Raw genomic sequence first — 13432 nt, 5'->3', positions numbered from 1 at the left:
CATAATGATTTATATACTAAGTTTTATCACAAATACATTCAGTTTAATCTATTTTGAAACGTATTAAGATAATGGTTAATATATTAAATGTTTCACAACTACATTCAGTTTAACGTGTTCTGAAACCTATTAAAATAATTTTTTTATACAGTGATTTCAATCACTTTATTCAGTGTTCCAAATTTGAAACATTTTAATATAATGGTTTATGTAGTAAATATTACATTTACTTTCAGTGTAACATAATTTGAAACCTATTAAAATAATGGTTTATATAATAAATTTTATCACACAAATTCAGTGTAACCTATTTTAAATGTATGAAAAACTGGTTTATATACTAAATTTTTCATTACATTCAGTGTAGCCTAATATAAAACGTATTAAGATAATGAATTAAATACAAAATATTATCACATCTACACTAAGTGTAACCTAATTCCACTCATATTAAAATAATGGTTTATGCAATAAATATTACTACAACTATATTCAGTGTAACCTAAGTTTAAAGCTATTAAAGTAATGGTTTATATACTAAATCCTATCTCTACTTTCAGTGTCCCTAATTTGAAAAATATTATGATAAAGATATATATACTAAATGTTAACACAAGTACATTCAGTGTAACCTAATTTAAATTCTATTAAGATAATAGTTTATATACTAAATACTATCACATTCATATTCTGTGTAACCTCATTTCAAACGTATCAAAATAATGGTTTAAATACTAATTTTTATCACAACTACATTTAGAATAACGTAATTTCAAACCTATTATGATAATGGTTTATGTAATAAATTTTATCAGAACTACATTCAGTGTAACCTAATTTGAAACCTGTTAATATAATGGATCACATACTAAATTTTTTCACCATTGGATTCAGTGTAACCTAATTTGAAAACAATTAAAATAAAAATTTACATAATATATTTTATCACAAGTACATTGTGTACTCGAATTTTAAAACTATTAAAATATTGATGGTTTATATACTACAGTTCATCACAACTACATTCAGTGTAATCTAATTTCAAACCTGTTAAAACAATGGTTTATATTCTAAATTTTATTTGAACTACATTTCACTGTAACCTAATTTGAAAGCTATTAAATAATGGGTTATATAGTAAATTCTAACACTACATTTAGAATATCTTATTAACATAGTTTGTCACCTATTAAAATAAAAATTTTTTTATCGCAACTACACAAAATGTTATCCAATTTCACACCTATTAAAATAATGGTTTATGTACTAAAGCTTATCACAATTTCTTTGAGTGTAAACTAATTTGAAACCTATTAGAGAAATTGTTTATGTACTAAATTTTATCACACTATATTCAGTGTAATATAATTTGAAACCTGTTATAATAACAGTTTATATACTAAATTCAATGCCTACATTTATTGTACCTTATTTGAAACCTATTAAAATAATGGTTCATGTTCTAACTTTTGTCACAACTACATTTAGAGTAACATAATTAAAAAACAATTAAGATTATGGCTTATGCATTAATGTTTTCAGAACCACATTCAGTGTAACGTAATTTGAAACCTATTAAAAATATGGCTTATATAATAAATTCTATCACTACATTCATTGTAACCTAATTTGAAAACTGTTAAGATAATGGTTTATATACTATATTTTATCGCAATTAAATTCTGTTTAACGAAATTTTAAATCGTATTAAAATAATGATCGTTTACATACTACACTTTATCACAACCAACTTTACTGTAACCTAATTTTAAATCTGTCAAAACAATAGTTTTGATACAAAGTTCTATCGCTACATTCAGTGTACGTAATTTGAATCCTTTTAAAAATGGTTTATATACTAAATTTTAATCCAACTGCATTCGGTGTAACCTAATTTCATACCAATTAAAATAATGGTTTAAGTACTACATTTTATCACTAGTAGGTTCAGTGTAACTGTAATCTAATATCAAACTTGTTAAAATAATGGAAAAAATACTAAATTTTATCACAACTAAATTCAGTGTAACCTAATTTAAAACTTGTTAAAATAATGGTTTATATACTAACTTTTATCACAATTAAATTAAATTTACCTAATTTCAAAACTATTAAAATATTATCTATTAAATATTATCACAACTACAGTCAGTGTAACCTATATTACAAACTATTAAAATAATGGTTGACTTATGAAAATTTATCACAACTACATTTATTTTAAACAAATTTCCAACCAAGTAAAATAATGGTTAATATGCTAAATTTTATCACAACTACATTCAGTGAAAATTTTAATTGACCTCTATTGACAAGATGCGTTATATACTAAATTCTAAGGGCCCGGCATGGCGAAGTGTGTTAAGGCGTGCGACTCGTAATCTGAGGGTCGCGGGTTCGCCAAACATGCTCGCCCTTTCAGCCATAGGGGCGTTATAATGTGACGGTCAATCCCACTATTCGTTGGTAAAAGAGTAGCTCAAGAGTTGGCGGTGGGTGGTGATGACTAGCTGCCTTCCCTCTAGTCTTACATTGCTAAATTAGGGACGGCTAGCACAGATAGCCCTCGAGTGGCTTTGTGCGAAATTCCAAAAACAAACAAACAAACAAACAAAACTATTACTATCTTCAGTGCCCCTAATTTGAAACCTGTTAAAATAATGGTTTAAATACTAAATTTTACCACAACTACTCTTATTGTATCCTAATTTGAAACCTACTGAGATAATTTTTACATACATAATTTTATCAGTGTAACCTAACTGAAAATTTATTACGATAATTGTTTATATACTAAATAAAATCAGAACCACATTCAGTGTATCCTAATACCAAATCTGTTAACTAAATAACGGTTTATATACTAACTTTTATCGCAATTACATTAAGTGTACCCTAATTTGAAACCTCTTGGAAAATGATTTATGTACTAAATATTTTCAGAACTACATGCAGTGTAACCTAATTTAAAACGTATTAAATAATTTTTATATAGTACATTCTATCAATACTTTTAGTTTCACTAATTTAAAACCTATTAAGATAATAGTTTATATACTATATTTTATAACATCTACTTTAAGTGTAACCTAATTTGAAACCAATAAAATAATAGTTCATATACTAACTTTTATCTCAGCTAGTTAAGTGTAACCTTATTTGAAACCTATTAGAATAATAGTTCATGCACTAAATTATATCACTAAATTGAGCACAACTAATTTTAAACCTAATAATATAACGGTTTATATGCTAAATTTCACTACAGCTACATTAATTCAACACGTATTTGAAAATTTTTAAATAATGGTTTATGTACTAAATTTTTGTCACAACAACATTTGGCGTGACGTAATTTTAAACCTAGTAAGAATATTGTTTATTTACAAATTATCAGAACTACATTCAGTATGACCTAGTATCAAAACTGTTAAAATAATGGTTTGTATACTAAATTTTATGACAAGTACATTCAGTGTATCTAATTTGAAAAATATTAAAATACAAAATTCAATCGCAACTGTTTTCTTTGTAACTTAATTTCTAACCTATTAAGATAATGGTTTATGTACTACATTTTATCACAACTTCGTTTAGTGTGACCATGATTGAAACCTAATAAAATAATTATTCATGTACTAAATTTCATCACAACTACATTAAGTGTAATATAATTTCTAACCTATAAGGATAATGGTTCATATTCCAAATTTAATCACAACAACATTCAGTGTAATTTAATTGAAAACCTATAGAACTAGTGGGTTATTTTCTAAGTTCCTCGCTACATTCAGAGTAACTAATTTGAAGGCTATTAAAATAATATTTTATTTACTAAATTTTATCGCAAGTATATTCATTGTAACATTTTAAGATAATGGTTTATCTACCACATTTTATCAAAACTACATTCAGTGTAACATAATTCCAAAATTGTTAAAATAATAATTTATATACAAAGTTTGATAAATAGTTGATTCAGTATATCAAATTTGAAACCTATTAATAATAATTTATATACTAAATTTTATCACAGCTACATTCTTTGTAACATAATTTTAAACAGTAATATAATAGTTTATGTACTACATTTTATGACAACCACGTTCAGTGTAACGTAATTCCAAAGCAGGTAAAATATTGATTTATATACTAACTTTTAATACAGCTACATTACGTGTATCTAAGTTGAAACATAATAAAATAATGTTTTATATACCAAATTGTGTCAAAACTACATTCACTGTAACATAATTTGAACACTACTGAAATAACGGTTTTAAATCTAAATTTTATCACAACTACATTTAGTGTAACCAAGTTTGAAAACTATTAAAATAATGGTTTATATACTAAATTTTATAACAACTACATTCAGCATAACCTAATTTGAAACATATTAATATAATTGTTTATATACTAGATTTCATCGTTTCTACATTCAGTGTAACTAATTTAAAACATATTAAGATAATAGTTTATATAAATTTTTACACAACTACATCAGTGTAACTTAATTTAAAACCTAGTAAAATAATGGTTCATAAACTATATTTTATGAAAACTACATTAGTGTAACCTAATTTGAAACCTAGTAAAATAATAATGTATAGGCTAAATATTATTACAACTACCTTCAGTGTAACCGAATTTTAAACCTATTGAAATAATGGTTGATATTTAAAATTGTATGAAAAATACAATCAGTGTAACCTAATTTGAAAACTATCAAATGTTTATATTCTAAATTTAATCACAACTACGTTCAGGGTAACCTAATTTTAACTTATTGGTATAATAGCTTATATACTAAATTCTATCACAACATTCATTGCACCTGTTAAAACAATACTTTATATACTAAATTTTATTACAACTACATTCAGTGCAACAAATTTTGAGAACTATTAAAATAATGGTTTATATACTAAATTATATAACAACTACATTCGGTGTAACTAATTTGAAACCTATTAAAATATTTGTTTATATACTAGATTTCACCATCTTTACATGCAGAGTAACCTGATTAAAAATCTATTAAGATAATTGTTTATATACTATTTTAACACAAGTACATCAGTGTAACTTAATTTGAAACCTAATAAAATATTTGTTTATTTTCTAGATTTCACCATCTTTACATGCAAAGTAACCTGATTAAAAATCTATTAAGATAATTGTTTATATACTATTTTAACACAAGTACATCAGTGTAACTTAATTTGAAACCTAATAAAATATTTGTTTATTTTCTAGATTTCACCATCTTTACATGCAAAGTAACCTGATTAAAAATCTATTAAGATAATTGTTTATATACTATTTTAACACAAGTACATCAGTGTAACTTAATTTGAAACCTAATAAAATATTTGTTTATTTTCTAGATTTCACCATCTTTACATGCAAAGTAACCTGATTAAAAATCTATTAAGATAATTGTTTATATACTATTTTAACACAAGTACATCAGTGTAACTTAATTTGAAACCTAATAAAATATTGGTTCATGTACTAGATTTTATGACAACGATATTAGAGTAATGTAATTTGAAATTTATTAAAATAATTGTATGTGTACTAAAAATTATCACAGTTCTTCTCAGAGTAACCTAATTTGAATCCTGTTAAAATAATGGTTTATATACTAAATTTAATCACAACTGCATACAGTGTAACCAAATTTGAAACCTATTAAAATAATTAATTATATATAATATTCTATCAATACATTCAGTGTCTCTAATTTGAAACCTATTAAAATAATAGTTGATGTACTAAACTGTAATAAGACTACACAGTGTAAACAAAGTTTAAAGCTATTAAAATAATGATTTATATACTAAACTTTATCAAACTACATTCAGTGTAATCTAATTTGAAACCTATTACGTTAATTAATTTTATACTATATCTTGTAACATCTACCTTTAGTGTAACCTAATTTGAAACTAATAAAATAATAGCTTATATACTAATTTTTATCACAGATGCATTAAGTGTAACCTTATTTGAAACCTATTAGAATATTAGTTCATGCACTAAATTAAGCACAACTAATTTGAAACCTATTAATATAATGGTTTATATGCTAAATATCATCACAACTACATTCATTGTAACCTTATTTGAAATCTTTTAAAATAATGGCTAATGTACTAAATTTTTTCACTACAACATTTAAGGGAACCTAATTTTAAACAATTAATAATATTGTTTATTTACTAATTTTTATCAGAACTACTTTCAGTGTGACCTAGAATCAAACCTGTTAAAATAATGGTTTATATACTAAGTTTTATCACAACTACAGTCTGTGTAACCTATCTTAAAAACTATTAAAATAATGGTTTATATACTAAATTTTATCACAAATATTTTAAGTGTAGCCTAACTTGACAATAATGGTTTATATGCTAAATTTTATCATAACTACATTTAGGGTAACCTAATTTTAAACTTTTTAAGATTGTTGTTTATATACTATATTTTAACACAACTAAATTCAGTGTAACCTCATTTGAATCCAATGAAATTAATAGTTCATCTACTAGATTGTGTGACAACAAAATTTAGTGTAAATTAATTGGAAACCTTTTAAGAAAATGGTTTACATGCTAAATTTTACGACAACTATATTCGGTGTAACATTATTTCTAACGTATTAAGATAATGATTTATTTATCAAATTTTATCTCAGCTATATCCAGTATAACTTAATGTGAAACTATTGAAATAATAGCTTATATACTAAATTTTATCACACCTACAATCGGTGTAATATAATTTGAAACCTATTAAAATAATGGTTTATATAATACATTTTATCACTAGTACATTTATTGTAACCTGATTTCAAACGTTTTAATTAAAAGTTTTTATATTCCCTTTTTTACAACTACATTCAGTGTAACTTTATTAGATACTTTTTCAAATAATGGTTTATATACTAAATTTTATTACAACTAAATACAGTGTAACCTAATTTGAAACCTATTAAAATAATTGTCTATACACTATATTTTACCAATACATTCAGTATTCCTTATTTCAAACCTGTTAAGGTAATGTTTTATATGCTAAATGCTATCACAACTACATTCAGTACAACCTGATTTGAAACTTATTAAGATAATTGTTTATATACTCTTCTTTATCACAACTCATTATATAACCTAATTTTGAATCCAATTAAAATTATGGTTTATATACTAGATAATATCATCTATACATTCAGTATAACCTAATTAAAGCCTATTAAGATAAAGGTTTATATACTAAATTATATCACAACTACATTTAGTGTAATCTAATTTGAAACCTAATAAAATAATAGTTCATATATTAGATTTTAGGAGAACTACATTAGTGTAACATAATTTGTAATCTATTAAAATAATGGTGTATGTACTAAAATTAACACAACGACTTTCGAAGTAAACTATTTTAAAAACTGTTAAGAGAATGACTTATATACTAAATTTTAGCACAAGTAAATTATGCTCAACATAATCTCTATCCTATTAAGACAATGGTTCATATATTTATACCTATTGAAATAACGGTTTATATTCTAAATTTTACATTTTATTGTTATTTTATAACAACTACATTCTTTGTAACCTAATTTCAAACCTATAATGTTAGTAATTTATGAACTACATTTTATCAGGACTACATTCAGTGTAATCTAATTTCAAACCTGTTAAAATAATGGTTTATATACTAACTTTCATCACAACTACATTAAGTTTACATAATTCAAATCAATTAAATAATTATTTACATACTAAATTTTATCACAACTACACTCAGTTTGAACAAATTTGAAACCTATTAAAATATTTGTTTATATACTAGATTTTACCAATACATTCAGAATTACTAAATTGAAACCTATGAAGGTAATATTTTATATGGTAAATTTTATCTCAACTACATTCAGCATAACCTGATTTGAAACCTATTAAGATAATGATTTATATATTTATACCTATTGAAATAGCGGTTTATTATCTAAATTTTATATTTTATTACATTCTTTGTAACCTAATTTCAAACCTATAAAATCAATAGTATATAATTATATTTTATCAGGACTAGATTCAGTGTAACCTAATTTAAAACCTATTAAAATATTTATTTATACACAATACTCCATCAATATACTCAGTGTCCATAATTTGAAACTTATTAAGATAATGTTTTATATACTAACTTTTATCACAACTACATTCAGAATAACCTACTTTGAACCCTATTAATAATAGTTGTTTATATACTCTATTTTATTAGAACTCATTCAATGTAAGATAATTTTAAAACATATTAAAATTATGGTTTATATACTATATTTTATCATATCTACATTCAAGGTCACCTTACTTGAAACCTCTTAAAATAATGGTTTATGCACTAAATTCTATCATAACAACATTTATGGTAACCTAATTTTAAGCCTATTAAGATTATTGTTTATATATTAAGTTTTATCACAACTACATTCAGTGATCTAATTTAAAACTTATTAACGTAACGGTTTAGATACAAAATTTAATCGCAAATTTGTAACCTAATTTCAAACCTATTACGATAATGATTTATATAGTACATTTTATCACAACTTTATTTAGGGTGATCATAATTGAAACCTAATAAAATAATGTTCATGTACTAAATTTTATAACAACTACATTCATTGTAACATAATTCTAACCAATAAGGATAATGGTATATATTTCAAATTTTATGACAACTACATTCAGTGTAACCTAATTTGAAACCTATGGAAATAATGGCTTATTTACTAAGTTTTATACTACATTCAGTGTAACTAATTTGAAAGTTATTAAAATAATATTTTATATACTGTATTTTACCACAACTATATTGATCATAACATAATTTCGAAATTTTTAAAATAATGGTCTATATACAAAGTTTTAAAAAAGTCGATTCAGTGTACCTAATTTGAAACTTATTAAAATAGTTTATATACTTAATTTTATCCCAACTACATTCAGTGTAACATAATTTAAAACCTAATAAATTAAAGATTTATTTACTAAACTTTACCACGGCTACATTATTTGTAACATAATTTCAAACACAGTAAGATAATAGTTTATGTACTACATAATATTGTTTTATATACTTTTAACACAACTACATTAAGTGTACCTAAATTGAAACATATTAAAATAATGGTTTATATACTAAATTTTAAAACATCTACATTTAGAACACCCAATTTGAAACCTATTAAAATGAAGGTTAATATACTAAAGTTTATCACAACTACATTCAGTGTAACATAATTTGAATCCTATTAAAATAATGGTTTAAATACTAAATTTTATCACAACTACATTCATTATAATCGAACTTCAAACATATTAAGATAATTGTTTATGTACTAAATATAATTAGAACTACTTTCAGTATAACCTAATTTGAAACGTATTAAGATATTTTTATACAATAACGTTTATCAGAAATATATTCAGTGTAACCTAATTTTAAACCTGTTAAAATAATGGTTTATATACTAGCTTTTATCACAACTAGATTAAATATAAACTTATTTGAAACCTGTTAGAATTATGATTAATATACTAGCTTTCATCATAACTACCTTAAGTTTACCTAATTTAAACGTATTAAAATAATTGTTTTTATACTTAATTTTTTCAGAATTACATTTATTGTAACCTAATTTTAAAAGCTTTTAAGATAATGGGTTATATACTAAATTATATCTCAACTACATTCAGTGTATCCATATCTGAAACCAACCAAATTAATGGATTATCATGCTAAATTTTATGACAACTACATCCGTTGTAAACTTATTTAAAACCTTTTAAAATCTTCTAACTTTTATCACAAGTACGTTCTTTGTAATCGAATCGGAAATTTCTTAGAATAATGGTACGTATACTAGATGTTATGACAACTACATTCAATTGTTCCTACTAAACGAATGGTTTACATAGTAAATTTTATCGCAAATAGATTATATATAACCTTATTTGAAACCTGTTGGAATAATGGTTTACATACTTATCTTTATTACAATTACATCAGTTTAACTTAATTTGAAACCTAATAAAATAATGGTTCATGTACTAGATTTTATGACAACTACATTAGTGTAACCTAATTTTAAAACCTATTAACATAATGATTTATATATTAAATTTTATCACAACTAAATTCAGTTTAACCTTATTTGAAACCTATTACATTTATTTTTCATATTCTAGATTTTATTACAACACATTTAGTGTAACGTAATTTGAAACCTAGTAAGAAATTAGTTGGCATACTAAATTTTATGACAACTATATTCAGTGTAACATAATTTCTAACGTATTAAAATAATTGTTTTAATCACCAAATTTTATCTCAGCTACATTCAGTATGACCTAATTTAAAACCTGTTGAAATAGTTCCTTAGATTCTAAATTTTATCGCTACATACAGAGTACATAATTTGAAATATATTGAAATAATCGTTTATGTACTACATTTTACCACAACTAAATAAAATGTAACCTAAATTAAAACGTTTTCAAATACTTTTAATATACTAAATTTTAGCAATACTTTTAGTGTCACTAATTTGAACCCTATTAAGATAATTGTTCATATACTACATTTTATCATAACTAAATTCAGTGTAACTTAGTTTGAGACCTATTAAAATAAAGGTTGATATACTAAATATTATGACAATTTCATTAAGTGTAACCTATTTTGAAACCTATTAAAATAATGGTATATGCACTAAATTTTATCACGACTACTTTTAGGGTAACCTAATTTGAAACCTACTAAAATAGTGCTTTATAAACTAAATTTTATGAGATCTACTTTCAGTGTAACCTAATTTGAAACGTATTAAGATAATTGTTTATTTACTAAATTCTACCACAACTACTTTCAGTGTAACCTCCTTTGAAACTTATTAATATAATTATTTATATACCAAATTTTATTATAACTATATTTTATGGAACCTAATTTCAAATCTCGTAAGATGACACATTGTAACACAGATTTTTTTCCCTTGATAGTATGTGTTATTTAAGTGCTTATGTTGTAAAAGTACAGAAAATGGACATTATACCCTTCAAACGTTGCTTTTGTGACCTGGATAATAAAATTTAGAAATTAACCTATTTTGTATGTAAAAACGGGACTATTTGCAAATTTTCATTTACCTGAGGTCCGAATAAAACAACATTTGAACCAAGATTTGCATGTATTTCTACTAAATTTGTACAAAAATGTTTAGAAGTGAGTAGTTTTTCGGGATATGAGCCTGTAATATAAGTCACTTTCACGTCCCAGCCTCCAAATGACAAGAAAAAGTAAAAGTTTTGTTACATAGTGTAATTGTTTATATACTAAATTTTATTACAACTACATTCAGTGTAATCTTATTTGAAAGGTATAAAAATAATGGTTTATCAACTAAATTTTATCACAACTACTTTGATTGTAACTTAATTTGATACCTATTAAAATAGTGGTGTATGTACTAAATTTTATCATAACTACCTTCAGTGTAACGTAATTTGTAATATATTATGATAATGGTTTATATACCAAATATTTTCACAACTACCTTCAGTGTAACGTAATTTGTAATATATTATGATAATGGTTTATATACCAAATATTTTCACAACTACCATTAGTGTAACCTAATTTCGAGCCTATTGAAATATTGGTTTATATACTAAATTCTATCACAACTACATTCAGTTTAACATAATTTTAAGCCTGTTAATATAATGGTTTATACACTACATTTTATCACAACTACAATCAGTGTAACCTATTTTCAAACCTGCTAAAATAATGGTTTATATTCTAAGTTTCATGACTCCTACATTCAGTGTGACTTATTTGAAACCTATTAAAATAATGGTTTATATACGAAATTACATCACTAAATTAGGTATATTTAATTTAAAACCTATTGAGATAATGGTTTACATACTAAAGTTTATCATAATAATATTCACTCTAACCGAATTTGAAACCTATTAAAATAATAGTTTGTATACTAGATTTTAATAGAAGTATTTTCAGCGAAATGTAGTTTGAAGATAATCGTTCATGTACTAAATTTTATCACACTACATTTAGTGTAACCTGATTTGAATCCTATTAAATAATGGCATATAATCTAAATTCCATCACTATATTTAGTGCACCTAAGTTAAAACCTATTAAAATAAGGTTGATATACTAAATATTATGACAACTTCATTAAGTGTAACCTATTTTGAAACCTATTAAAATAATGGTATATGTACTAACTTTTATCACAACTACTTTCAAGTAACCTAATTTGAAACCTATTAAAATAATGGTGGTATATTCTATATTCTATCACTAAATTCAATATACCTAATTTGAAACATATTAAGATAATGGTTTATATACAACATTTTATCACAACTATCTTAAGTGTAACCTATTTTCAACGTTTTAAAATAGTTGTTTATGAACTAAATTTTATGGCAAGTACATTCAGTGTAACCTGACTTGAAACTTATTAAGATAATTGTTTATATACTACATTTTATGATAATTAAATTCAGTGTAACTTAGTTTGAGACCTATTGAAATAAAGGTTCATATGCTAAATTTTTTGACAACTACATTAAGTGTAGCCCTAATTTGAAACCTATTATAATGATGGTATATGTTTATGTATATGTTGTACAGTTACAACAGAAAGTGTTCGTACCCCTGCGTCGTGAGTAGTTTTTCCCTCATAACTTAAAAATTATCACGATCAAGATAATGAAAGTCTGGTATATTATAAATATTATACTAACACACATCTACATAGATTTTTGTGTAAATTGAACGACAAATAAACTGTTTATAAACAAATAACCAAACATAGGAGGGGTAGAAAGTGTTCGTGCGTCTACTTTAATGGTCAGTTGTGTAGCCTTTCAGATGAATTACTTGGCACAATCTCTCCTCATAACCCTCCATGATCGTTTGACAGTACTCGACTGGTATTTTGTTCCATTCTTCTTTACAGAAGGCCTCCAACTCTTGCAAGTTTTTCGGATGACGCTGATGAACCCTGGTCTTCAACTCATGCTAAACATTTTCAATTGGGTTAAGATCGGATGACTGCGATGACCACTCCAGAATGCTTATATGGTTCCCATGCAACCAGGATTGCACATATTTCGATGTGCGCTTAGGGTCATTGTCGTGCTGGAAGATCCAACGATGTCCAAGCCGCAAGTTCCGAGCATCATTCTTGGTATAAGTGCCTAATATATCAACGTACTCTTCTTTTTCATGACGCGGTGAAGGCTGCCTACACCAGGAAAGCTGAAGGAACCCCATAGCATGATCAAGCCACCTCCGTGTTTAACTGTAGGGACGG

This window comes from Tachypleus tridentatus, chromosome 10 (genome assembly GCF_004210375.1).
Source record: "Tachypleus tridentatus isolate NWPU-2018 chromosome 10, ASM421037v1, whole genome shotgun sequence".
NCBI lineage: Eukaryota > Metazoa > Arthropoda > Merostomata > Xiphosura > Limulidae > Tachypleus > Tachypleus tridentatus.
Note: the sequence above shows the minus strand (reverse complement) of the source record.